This window comes from Lampetra planeri, chromosome 27 (genome assembly GCF_965212315.1).
Source record: "Lampetra planeri chromosome 27, kcLamPlan1.2.h2, whole genome shotgun sequence".
Classification (NCBI taxonomy): domain Eukaryota; kingdom Metazoa; phylum Chordata; class Hyperoartia; order Petromyzontiformes; family Petromyzontidae; genus Lampetra; species Lampetra planeri.
In genome coordinates, this window is record NC_136133.1 from 3,239,743 (window position 1) to 3,250,247 (window position 10,505).

The 10,505-nt window shown below is 42.3% G+C and overlaps 10 non-coding genes across 10 annotated transcripts; 4 read left to right on the forward strand and 6 right to left on the reverse strand.

Moving 5' to 3' along the window:
* Positions 1-872: 872 nt before the first annotated feature.
* Positions 873-944, reverse strand: TRNAE-UUC (transfer RNA glutamic acid (anticodon UUC)). The gene has a single exon. It is a non-coding gene; the product is annotated as a tRNA-Glu (tRNA).
* Positions 945-1,839: 895 nt separating this feature from the next.
* TRNAE-UUC (transfer RNA glutamic acid (anticodon UUC)) lies at positions 1,840-1,911 on the reverse strand. The gene has a single exon. It is a non-coding gene; the product is annotated as a tRNA-Glu (tRNA).
* Positions 1,912-3,314: 1,403 nt separating this feature from the next.
* TRNAE-UUC (transfer RNA glutamic acid (anticodon UUC)) lies at positions 3,315-3,386 on the reverse strand. The gene has a single exon. It is a non-coding gene; the product is annotated as a tRNA-Glu (tRNA).
* A 751-nt stretch (positions 3,387-4,137) lies between these two features.
* On the forward strand, positions 4,138-4,209 carry TRNAE-UUC (transfer RNA glutamic acid (anticodon UUC)). Its single transcript has one exon. It is a non-coding gene; the product is annotated as a tRNA-Glu (tRNA).
* Positions 4,210-4,567: 358 nt separating this feature from the next.
* Positions 4,568-4,639, reverse strand: TRNAE-UUC (transfer RNA glutamic acid (anticodon UUC)). The gene has a single exon. It is a non-coding gene; the product is annotated as a tRNA-Glu (tRNA).
* An 836-nt stretch (positions 4,640-5,475) lies between these two features.
* Positions 5,476-5,547, forward strand: TRNAE-UUC (transfer RNA glutamic acid (anticodon UUC)). The gene has a single exon. It is a non-coding gene; the product is annotated as a tRNA-Glu (tRNA).
* A 350-nt stretch (positions 5,548-5,897) lies between these two features.
* On the reverse strand, positions 5,898-5,969 carry TRNAE-UUC (transfer RNA glutamic acid (anticodon UUC)). The gene has a single exon. It is a non-coding gene; the product is annotated as a tRNA-Glu (tRNA).
* Positions 5,970-7,213: 1,244 nt separating this feature from the next.
* On the forward strand, positions 7,214-7,285 carry TRNAE-UUC (transfer RNA glutamic acid (anticodon UUC)). Its single transcript has one exon. It is a non-coding gene; the product is annotated as a tRNA-Glu (tRNA).
* Positions 7,286-7,654: 369 nt separating this feature from the next.
* TRNAE-UUC (transfer RNA glutamic acid (anticodon UUC)) lies at positions 7,655-7,726 on the forward strand. The gene has a single exon. It is a non-coding gene; the product is annotated as a tRNA-Glu (tRNA).
* Positions 7,727-8,055: 329 nt separating this feature from the next.
* Positions 8,056-8,127, reverse strand: TRNAE-UUC (transfer RNA glutamic acid (anticodon UUC)). Its single transcript has one exon. It is a non-coding gene; the product is annotated as a tRNA-Glu (tRNA).
* Between the last annotated feature and the right edge of the window lie 2,378 nt (positions 8,128-10,505).

Genomic DNA, 10,505 nt, shown 5'->3' on the forward strand with positions numbered 1-10,505 from the left:
TCGAAAGATCAAAATAATAAAAATAGCTTACCTACCGGCGTAATCCATTTCAAAAAAGAATATAACAATAAATGTTCTCTAAAAAAATGTTGAACTCACGTCGAGCCAGAAAATTATTATTTTATTATTTTATTACTTCCCTTCTAGTGGTTAGGATTCCTGGTTTTCACCCAGGCGGCCCGGGTTCAATTCCCAGTATGGGAAGTAATGTATTTTTTTTAGTTCGATTGATCTCTAGGTGTCAATGATTACGGATGAAAAGTCGCATGTGGCATTCTTATTCTTGGTTCTTTCGGTAAATTCACGTAAATAGAAAACATTAAATAAAATATAATTAATAAAAGAAGATTACAATTATAAAAATAATGAGGAATGTATTGGTGGATGACACATGGTTTCCTTCACTATTTCATGATAACTTTGCAAGTATTTTTTACATTGAGTTAATATTATGGTATACGACTACCAATGCATTTACAGTAAATTTTTCCAGCCTCCCATATGGTCTAGTGCTTAGGATTCCTGGTTTTCACCCAGGCGGCCGGGTTCAATTCCAGGTATGGGAAGTAATTAATTGATTTTTTAAGTTGTATTGATCTCTTGATGTCAATGATTACGAAGAAAAAGTCACGTAAATAGGAAAAAAAAAGTAACTGTTTATTTTTAATAAAAGTAAAAAAAAATTTAATGAAGCCAATTTTTTTATTTCACTTTTTATTATTTAAATTATATTTTATTCTTTTATTTTTAAACTTGTAATGTTTTCTATTTACATGACTTTACCGAAAGAACCAAGAATACGAATGCCACATGCGACTTTTTTCCGTTATCATTGACATCAAGAGATCAATCCAACTTAAAAAAAACGTTACTTCCCATACCGGGAATTGAACCCGGGCCACCTGGGTGAAAACCAGGAATCCTAACCACTAGACCATATGGGAGGCTGGACAAAGTCACAGTAAATGCATTGGTAGTCGTATACCATAATATTAACTCGTTGTAAAAAAACTTGCTAAGTTATCATGAAATAGTGAAGGAAAATACGTCTCATCCACCATTACATTCGTCATCGTCACTATCAGCAATCGTCAGTGCACTGCTGGATGAAGGCCTCCCCAAGCTACCAGCGCTCATGATCACGTGATGCAACAATCCGCTCAGCACCTGCACACAAACTGATTTGATGATTTTGCAATCATCAAAATTATGAAAAAAACAGAACATACCTAACATTAAACTCAAGCATTCTAAGTCAAATAAAACATTTTATATACGAGAAAAAACATAGATTCATATTGACGCAGCAACCAAACCAGAAATAAGATTAAATGATGTACTAATATTTCTCCCCAATACCGGGAATTGCACCCAGACTGCCGAGGGAAAAAACAGGAATCCTAACCACTGGGCCATACAGAATATTACACACAGGCTAGTAATAATCCGTAAACACAGACTAGAATAATCCATGATTATTTTATTGCCTTAAGTTGCAAAGTCATCTAAAATTTAAAAAATGCCGTAAATTTTGATTTGAAACTTTAGTAACTGTAGGAATTCATGCTCTTGGTTCTTTCGGTGAAGTCACGTAAATAGAAAACAAAAACATCTAATATATTTTTTAAATAAAAGAAAAATAATGAATTGAAAATAATGAAAGCTTTTATTATTTCAAATTATAATTTGTATTTTATTTTATTATATTTTTTAAAAAATAGAACTTTTCTATTTACGTGACTTTACAGAAAGAACCAAGAATCAGAATGCCACATACGACTTTTTTTCCCGAAATCATTGACATCTAGATATTAATCCAACTTTTAAAAAATACATTACTTCCCATACCGGGAATTGAACCCGGGCCGCCTGGGTGAAAACCAGGAATCCTAACCACTAGACCATATGGGAGGCTGTGCAAAGTCATGGTAATACATTGGTAGTCGTATACCATGATATTAACTCGTTGTAAAAAAACTTGCAAAGTCATCATTAAATAGTTGAGGAAAGCATGTCTCATCTACCATTACAACACATTCCTGCGGAGGGAGCTGGTAGGAACGTTGGGTTGCTCGGTCAATGGCCAGGGTCAACGGCGGCGTGGTGTATTTCTCAAATATTCCCGACTGTGAGGGCGGGCACAAGCCGGCGTGAGTAGGTTAAACGTTGAGTTTTATAAGGGCACCACTGGGTGACCAGCCCCTCCCCACCCAGCCCCACCCCAGCCCCACCCCAGCCCCACCTTTCCCACCCAGCCCCTATCTCCACATTCAGCCCCTCCCTCCCCACCCAGCCCCTCCCTGCACGACGGACACAATAATCTCCTGTGGGCAGGTGTAACCAGGAGGTTCCTACCAGTAGTATTTACTCTTTGCTTCTTTCGGTGAAGTCACGTAAGTATTTAAATAAAACAAATTAAAAAATAAGAAATCAAAAAAATAATCCAGCAGAGGATCTGGACTACTTTTTCCACCTGAGGACGACCGCTTGTGTTGCGATCGAAACGTCGTGATATATTATTTTTTTCATTTTTTTTCATTTTTCTACTTAACTTTACCAAAATAACCAAAGAGTAAAGAATGTAATGGTAGATGAGACATGGTTTCCTCAACTATTTAATGATAACGTTGCAAGATTTTTTAACAATGAGTTAATATTATGGTATACGACTACCAATGCATTTACGGTGGCTTTACACAGCCTCCCATATGGTCTAGTGCAGGGGTCGGCAACCAAAATAACAAGAAGAGCCATTTCTTTCCAATTCGGTACTAAATTCAGTATTTCAAGAGCCGCAATGCATCTGAGTACATACTGTACATACGTACATATCGTCAAGAAGCAGCCCGTAAAGAGCCGCATGCGGCTCTGGAGCCGTAGGTTGCCGACCCCTGGTCTCGTGGTTAGGTATTCCTGGTTTTCACCCAGGCGGCCCGGGTTCAATTCCCGGTATGGGAAGTAATTTATTGTATTTTTTAAAAGTTGGATTGATCTCGAGATGTGAATGATGACAGAGAAAAAGTCGCATGTGGAATTCTTATTCGTGGTTCTTTCGGTAAAGTCACGTAAAAAGAAAACAAAAAATCTAAAAATAAAATAATAAAATATAAATAAGAAATTGAAAATAATGAAAGTTTTTATTATTTTCAATAATTGTTTGTATTCTTTCCTTTTTCTTTTTTTTCTTACACATTTTAGTTTTTCTATTTATTTGACTTTACCGAAAGAACCAAGAATAAGAATGCCACATACGACCTTTTTCCTGAAATCATTGAAATCGAGACATCAATCCAACTTATAAAAAAATACATTACTTCCCATACCGGGAATTGAACCCGGGCCGCCTGGGTGAAAACCAGGAATCCTAACCACTAGACCATATGGGATGCTGTGCAAAGTCACGGTAAATACATTGGTAGTCGTATACCATAATATTAACTCGGTGTAAAAAAACTTGCAAAGTCATCATTAAATAGTTGAGGAAACCATGTCTCATCTACCATTACAACACATTCCTGCGGAGGGAGCTGGTAGGAACGTTGGGTTGCTCGGTCAATGGCCAGGGTCAACGGCGGCGTGGTGTATTCCTCAAATATGCCCGACTTTGAGGGCGGGCACAAGCCGGCGTGAGTAGGTTAAACGTTGAGTTTTCTAAGGGCACCACGGGGTGACCAGCCACACCCCTCCCACCCAGCCCCTCCCCCCCCACTCAGCCCCTCCCTCCCCACCCAGCCCCTCCCTGCACGATGGACACAATAATCTCCTGTGAGCAGGTGTAACCAGGAGGTTCCTACCAGTAGTATTTACTCTTTGCTTCTTTCGGTGAAGTCACGTAAGTATTTAAATAAAAACAAAATAAAAAATAAGAAATCAAAAAAATAATCCAGCAGAGGAACTGGACTACGTTTTCCACCTGAGGACGACCGCTTGTGTTGCGATCGAAACGTCGTGATATTTTTTGTTGTATAATGTTTCTACTTACGTGACTTTACCGAAAGAACCAAAGAGTAAAGCATGTAATGGTAGATGGGACATGGTTTCCTCAACTATTTAATGATAACGTTGCAACATTTTTTTACAATGAGTTAATATTATGGTATTCGACTACCAATGCATTTACTGCATTTTTGCACAGCCTCCCATATGGTCTAGTGGTTAGGATTCCTGGTTTTCACCCAGGCGGCCCGGGTTCAATTCCCGGTACGGGAAGTAATGTATTGTACTTTTTTTAAAGTTGAATTGATCTCTTGATGTCCATGATAACGGAGAAAAAGTGGTATGTGGAATTCTTAATCGTGGTTCTTTCGGTAAAAGTCACGTAAAAAGAAAACAAAAAATAAAAAAATAATTTCATAAAATAAAAATTATAAATTGAAAATAATGAAAGTTTTTATTATTTTCAATTATTGTTTGTATTCTGTTCTTTTTCTTTTTTTTCTTACACATTTTAGTTTTTCTATTTATTTGACTTTACCGAAACAACCAAGAATAAGAATGCCACATACGACTTTTTTCCTGAAATCATTGAAATCGAGACATCAATCCAACTTTTAAAAAAATACATTATTTCCCATACCGGGAATTGAACCCGGGCCGCCTGGGTGAAAACCAGGAATCCTAACCACTAGACCATATGGGAGTCTGTGCAAAGTCACAGTAAATACATTGGTAGTCGTATACCATAATATTAACTCGTTGTAAAAAAACTTGCAAAGTCATCATTAAATAGTTGAGGAAACCATGTCTCATCTACCATTACAACACATTCCTGCGGAGGGAGCTGGTAGGAACGTTGGGTTGCTCGGTCAATGGCCAGAGTCAACGGCGGCGTGGTGTATTCCGCAAATATGGCCGACTGTGAGGGCGGGCACAAGCCGGCGTGAGTAAGTTAAACGTTGAGTTTTATAAGGGCACCACAGGGTGACCAGCCCCACCTCACCCAGCCCCACCCCTCCCACCCCCCACCCAGCCCCACAGTCCCCACCCAGCCCCACCCTTCAAACCCAGCCCCTCCCCACCCTCCCCACCCAGCCTCTTCCTCCCCACCCAGCCCCACCCTGCACGACGGACACAATATTCTCCTGTGGGCTGGTGTAACCAGGAGGTTCCTACCAGTAGTATTTACTCTTTGCTTCTTTCGGTGAAGTCACGTAAGTAGAAAAATAAAACTAAATAAAAAATAAGACGTAAAAAAAATAAGACGTAAAAAAAATAATCCAGCAGAGGATCTGGATTACTTTTTCCATCTGAGGACGACCGCTTGTGTTGCGATCGAAACGTCGTGATATATTATTTTTTTCATTTTTTTTCATTTTTCTACTTAACTTTACCAAAATAACCAAAGAGTAAAGAATGTAATGGTAGATGAGACATGGTTTCCTCAACTATTTAATGATAACGTTGCAAGTTTTTTTAACAATGAGTTAATATTATGGTATACGACTACCAATGCATTTACGGTGGCTTTACACAGCCTCCCATATGGTCTAGTGGTTAGGATTCCTGGTTTTCACCCAGGCGGCCCGGGTTCAATTCCCGGTATGGGAAGTAATGTATTGTAATTTCCTTTTTTAAGTTGGATCGATCTCGAGATGTGAATGATGACGGAGAAAAAGTCGTATGTGGAATTCTTATTCGTGGTTCTTTAGGTAAAGTCACGTAAAAAGAAAAAAAATATCTGTAAAAAATATAATAAAATAAAAATAATAATTAGAAAATAATGAATTTTTTTTATTATTTTCAATTATTGTTTGTATTTTCTTTTTTTTTTACACATTTTTGTTTTTCTATTTATTTGACTTTACCTAAATAACCAAGAATAAGAATGCCATATACGACTTTTTTCCTGAAATCATTGATATCGAGACATAAATCCAACTTTTAAAAAAATACATTACTTCCCATACCGGGAATGGAATCCGGGCCGCCTGGGTGAAAACCAGGAATCCTAACCACTAGACCATATGGGAGGCAGGGCAAAGTCACTGTAAATGCATTGGTAGTCGTATAGCATAATATTAACTCGTTGTAACAAAACTTTAAAAGTTTTCATGAAATAGTGAAGGAAAACACGTCTCATCCACCATGACATTCTTCAGCGTCACTCTCAGCCATGGTCAGTCCACTGCTGGATGAAGGCCTCCCCAAGCTACCAACGTTATCATTAAATAGTTGAGGAAACCACGTCTCATCTAACATTACATGCTTTACTCTTTGGTTCTTTCAGTAAAGTCACGTAAGTAGAAAAATTTAACAAAAAAAATATCACGACGTTTCGATCGCAACACAAGCGGTCGTCCTCAGGTGGAAAAAGTAGTCCAGTTCCACTGCTGGATTATTTTTTTGATAACTTATATTTTATTTTGTTTCATTTGTCTACTTACGTGACTTCACCGAAAGAAGCAAAGAGTAAATACTACTGGTAGGAACCTCCTGGTTACACCAGCCCACAGGAGATTATTGTGTCCATCGTGCAGGGAGGTGCTGGGTGGGGAGGGAGGGAGGGGCTGGGTGGGCAGGGTGGGGAGGGGTTGGGTGGGAAGGGTAGGGCTGGGTGGGGAGGGTGGGGCTGGGTGGGGGGTGGGAAGGGGTGGTGCTGGGTGGGGAGGTGCTGGTCACCCCGTGGTGCCCTTATAAAACTCAACGTTTAACGTACTCACGCCGGCTTGTGCCCGCCCTCACAGTCGGGCATATTTGCGGAATACACCACGCCGCCGTTGACCCTGGCCATTGACCGAGCAACCCAACGTTCCTACCAGCTCCCTCCGCAGGAATGTGTTGTAATGGTAGATGAGACATGCTTTCCTCAACTATTTAATGATGATTCTAGATTTGAAGCTTTCGTGACTGCAAGGAATCATCTTCTTAGGTTTTTTTTTTCGGTAAAGTCACGTAGAAAGTAAAATAAAATAAAAACAAAAATCACGACGTTTCGGAGGCAACACAAGTCTCCGTCATCAGGTGGGACCGTCACAGCCAGATTAGCTGTATGATACAGCTAATCTGGCTGTGACGGTCCCACCTGATGTATGATACAGCTAATCTGGCTGTGACGGTCCCACCTGATGACGGAGACTTGTGTTTTTATTTTATTTTACTTTCTACGTGACTTTACCGAAAAAAAAACCTATTTAATGATGACTTTGCAAGTATTTTTTACAACGAGTTAATATGATATACGACTACCAATGTATTACCATGACTTTGCACAACCTCCCATATGGTCTAGTGGTTAGGATTCCTGGTTTTCACCCAGGCGGCCCGGGTTCAATTCCCGGTATGGGAAGTAATGTATTTTTTTTTAAGTTGGATTGATGTCGAGATATCAATGATTTCCGGAAAAAAATCGTATGTGCCATTTTTATTCTGAATACGTATGGGTTTTCAAATTACTTTCATGATGATTGCAAAATCATCAAATCAGTTTGTGTGAAGGTGCTGAGCGAATTGTTGCATCACGTGATCATGAGCACTCGTAGCTTGGGGAGACCTTCATCCAGCAGTGGACTGACCATGGCTGATGGTGACGCTGAAGGATGTAATGATGGATGAGACATATTTTTCTTCACGATTTCATGACAACTTTCCAAGTTTTTTTACGAGTTAAAATCATGGTTTACGACTACCAATGCATTTACAGTGAATTTTTCCAGCCTCCCATATGGTCTAGTGGTTAGGATTCCTGGTTTTCACCCAGGCGGCCCGGGTTCAATTCCCGGTATGGGAAGAAACGTTTTTTTTAAGTTGGATTGATCTCTCGATGTCAATGATTACGGAAAAAAGTCGTATGTGGCATTCCTATTCTTGGTTCTTTCGATAAAGTCATGTAAATAGAAAACATTACAATTAAAAAAATAATAATAATAAAATATAATTTTAATAATTAAAATAAAAAATGAAATAATAAACGGCTTCATACTTTTTTTTTAACTGTTAATTTTTTGTTTTCTATTTACGTGACTTTACCGAAAGAACCAAGAATAAGAATGCCACATACGACTTTTTCTTCGTCATCATTGACATCAATAGATCAATCCAACTTAAAAAATCAATTACTTCCCATACCGGGAATTGAACCCGGGCCGCCTGGGTGAAAACCAGGAATCCTAACCACTAGACCATATGGGAGTCTGTGCACAGAATTCTAAATGTAGTTGTATACCATCAGACGAACTAATTTTCTGAACAAACGTGCACAGTCATCATACAATAAGAATGGAAAACATGTCCCCTCCACTGCTGGATGAAGGTCCTCCCGCCAAGCCATCTCCACCTCTCACGGACTCGCGATGCTCACAATTCACCATGTCTCTACCACGCGAGCCGATGTCTCATCGCTCCGTCTCTCTCTCCGGACGCCCTCTAGAGCCCGAGTTTCCCTTTGGTCGCGAACCCCACCCTTAGTGGCACCCACCGCCACGTGTGGTTCAGAAACACATTCCTGCGGAGGGAGCTGGTAGGAACGTTGGGTTGCTCGGTCAATGGCCAGGGTCAACGGCGGCGTGGTGTATTCCGCAAATATGGCCGACTGTGAGGGCGGGCACAAGCCGGCGTGAGTAGGTTCAACGTTGAGTTTTACTGGTAGGAACCTCCTGGTTACACCAGCCTACAGGGGGTTATTGTGTCCGTCCGTCCGTCGTGCAGGGAGGGGCTGGGTGGGGAGGGGAGGGTGGGGAGGGGCTGAGTGGGGAGGGTGCACGACGGACGGACGGACACAATAATCCCCTGTGGGCTGGGGGAACCAGGTGGTTCCTACCAATGAAACAAAATCTGTATTTAAACTGGAGGAATCCGATGAGCTACAAAGCTCTTTTTCACACGTCCAGTGGTTAACCACGCGTAACATCTGTTGTGTTTCCCTTTGGTGGTAACGACTGCTCACGTGTTTGTTGATACACGAGGCTAATGCTAACACTCCGCCGTGGAATGAATTGTCACCATCGATTTCGATGAGAGAGCTTTGGACATCCAGGATATGTTTTTACCTTGTGGCGAATGTCGCGGCCTCGAGGGTGGCCCGGAGGGTTCACGCGCGACACTTTTGTCAAACCACGGATGGATAAGGGACACCTCCGCACACCGCGGGAGCATCTGTGGTGGTTACATGACCATGTACTTGCCGACGCGCGGGCCAGGGAAGGCTGGCAAGCTTCGGAATGCAGCACAACAATGGATCGTTGAATTGAGATTTAAAGCTTTCGTGACTGCAGGGATTCTTCTAGTGCTAAACGAATTCTGTCCTCTTGATATGCAATTTTTGTTTGTCAAGGCGCTCTTCCCCCTCCAACCCAGCTTAAATATACGCTGCCAAGTCTGGTGGTGTTTCATTCAGACGCTGTCTTTCCGACAGACCTGTTCTTCACCTGAAGACGGCTGCTTGCGTTGTGGCCGAAACGTCGTGAGAATTATTTTATTATGCTTTATTTTTATTATTTTATTATTTCCCTTCTACGTGACTTTACCGAAAGAACCAAGAAAATGGATCGTTGCTCTACCCACCTCTGCTGCCCAGCCTATAAGCAAACCTGGCGCGCATGGCAGTCACACATCCGAGCACTCAGCAGGCGCAACGCCTGCTTAGCTTCCAAGATCCGACGACAGCGGTTGGGGAGTAGGTGTGTCACGCGGCCGTGTGTAATGTGGCCCTGTTCATGTGACCGTATGCATGCGACCGTGTTCATGCGGCCGTGTGCATGTTTCCGTGGGTCTAATGACCGTAGCAGAAGAGATCGCGCGCCTTTTCTAACCACAGTTAGATACATATTAGGCAAGAGGGCCTTGCCATCACTCTTAGACCTTCATTGGCCCATCACTGGCAATGTCAGGACGCGCGGCGAGCGCCGAGTGATTGTGGCAGTAAGGTTGATGTATGCAGGCACTTACATATTTTTCAATTGTCTACGACCACTGGAGCTGAAACAATGTGTTTCGCAGCCAGAGAATTTGCCAAGGTCACACACAAAGAGACACGGGGACGAAGAGGCGGACTATTTACAGCCCTGTGTATCACGCTACTACACGCGAGGCTGTTTGTTGGGACGGGGGTGGGGGGGGGCGAAATGCTGTTAGCGAGCACCTATTAAGGACCAGCACGACACACGACGGTTGGGTGGTGCGGTTAGGACCACGGACGGCATCTGTGTCATCGTCATTATCATCAGCAACATCAGCAGAACTCCGGATCGCCGGATTTGTAGCGCAGCGCGCTAACCACTGCGCCAACGCTTCCGACATGCACACACAAAAAAACTAAGACAAGGATCACCCGTATAGCCTGAATAGACTGATGGGGCAAGTGCTGTTAGCGAGCACCTATGAAGGCCGGCACGGCACACGAGGGGGTGGGTGGCCAGCACCACGCCCGGCCACCTTTGTCTCCCCAGTGGCGATGTTTCCACACCGCACCGGTCTACATCGGTTCTCATTTGAGGCCAAGTCGACCTAGGGGTGGCCCAGAACCGGTTCAAACTCGGGTCGCCGGGTTCGTAGCGCAGCGTGCTAACCAG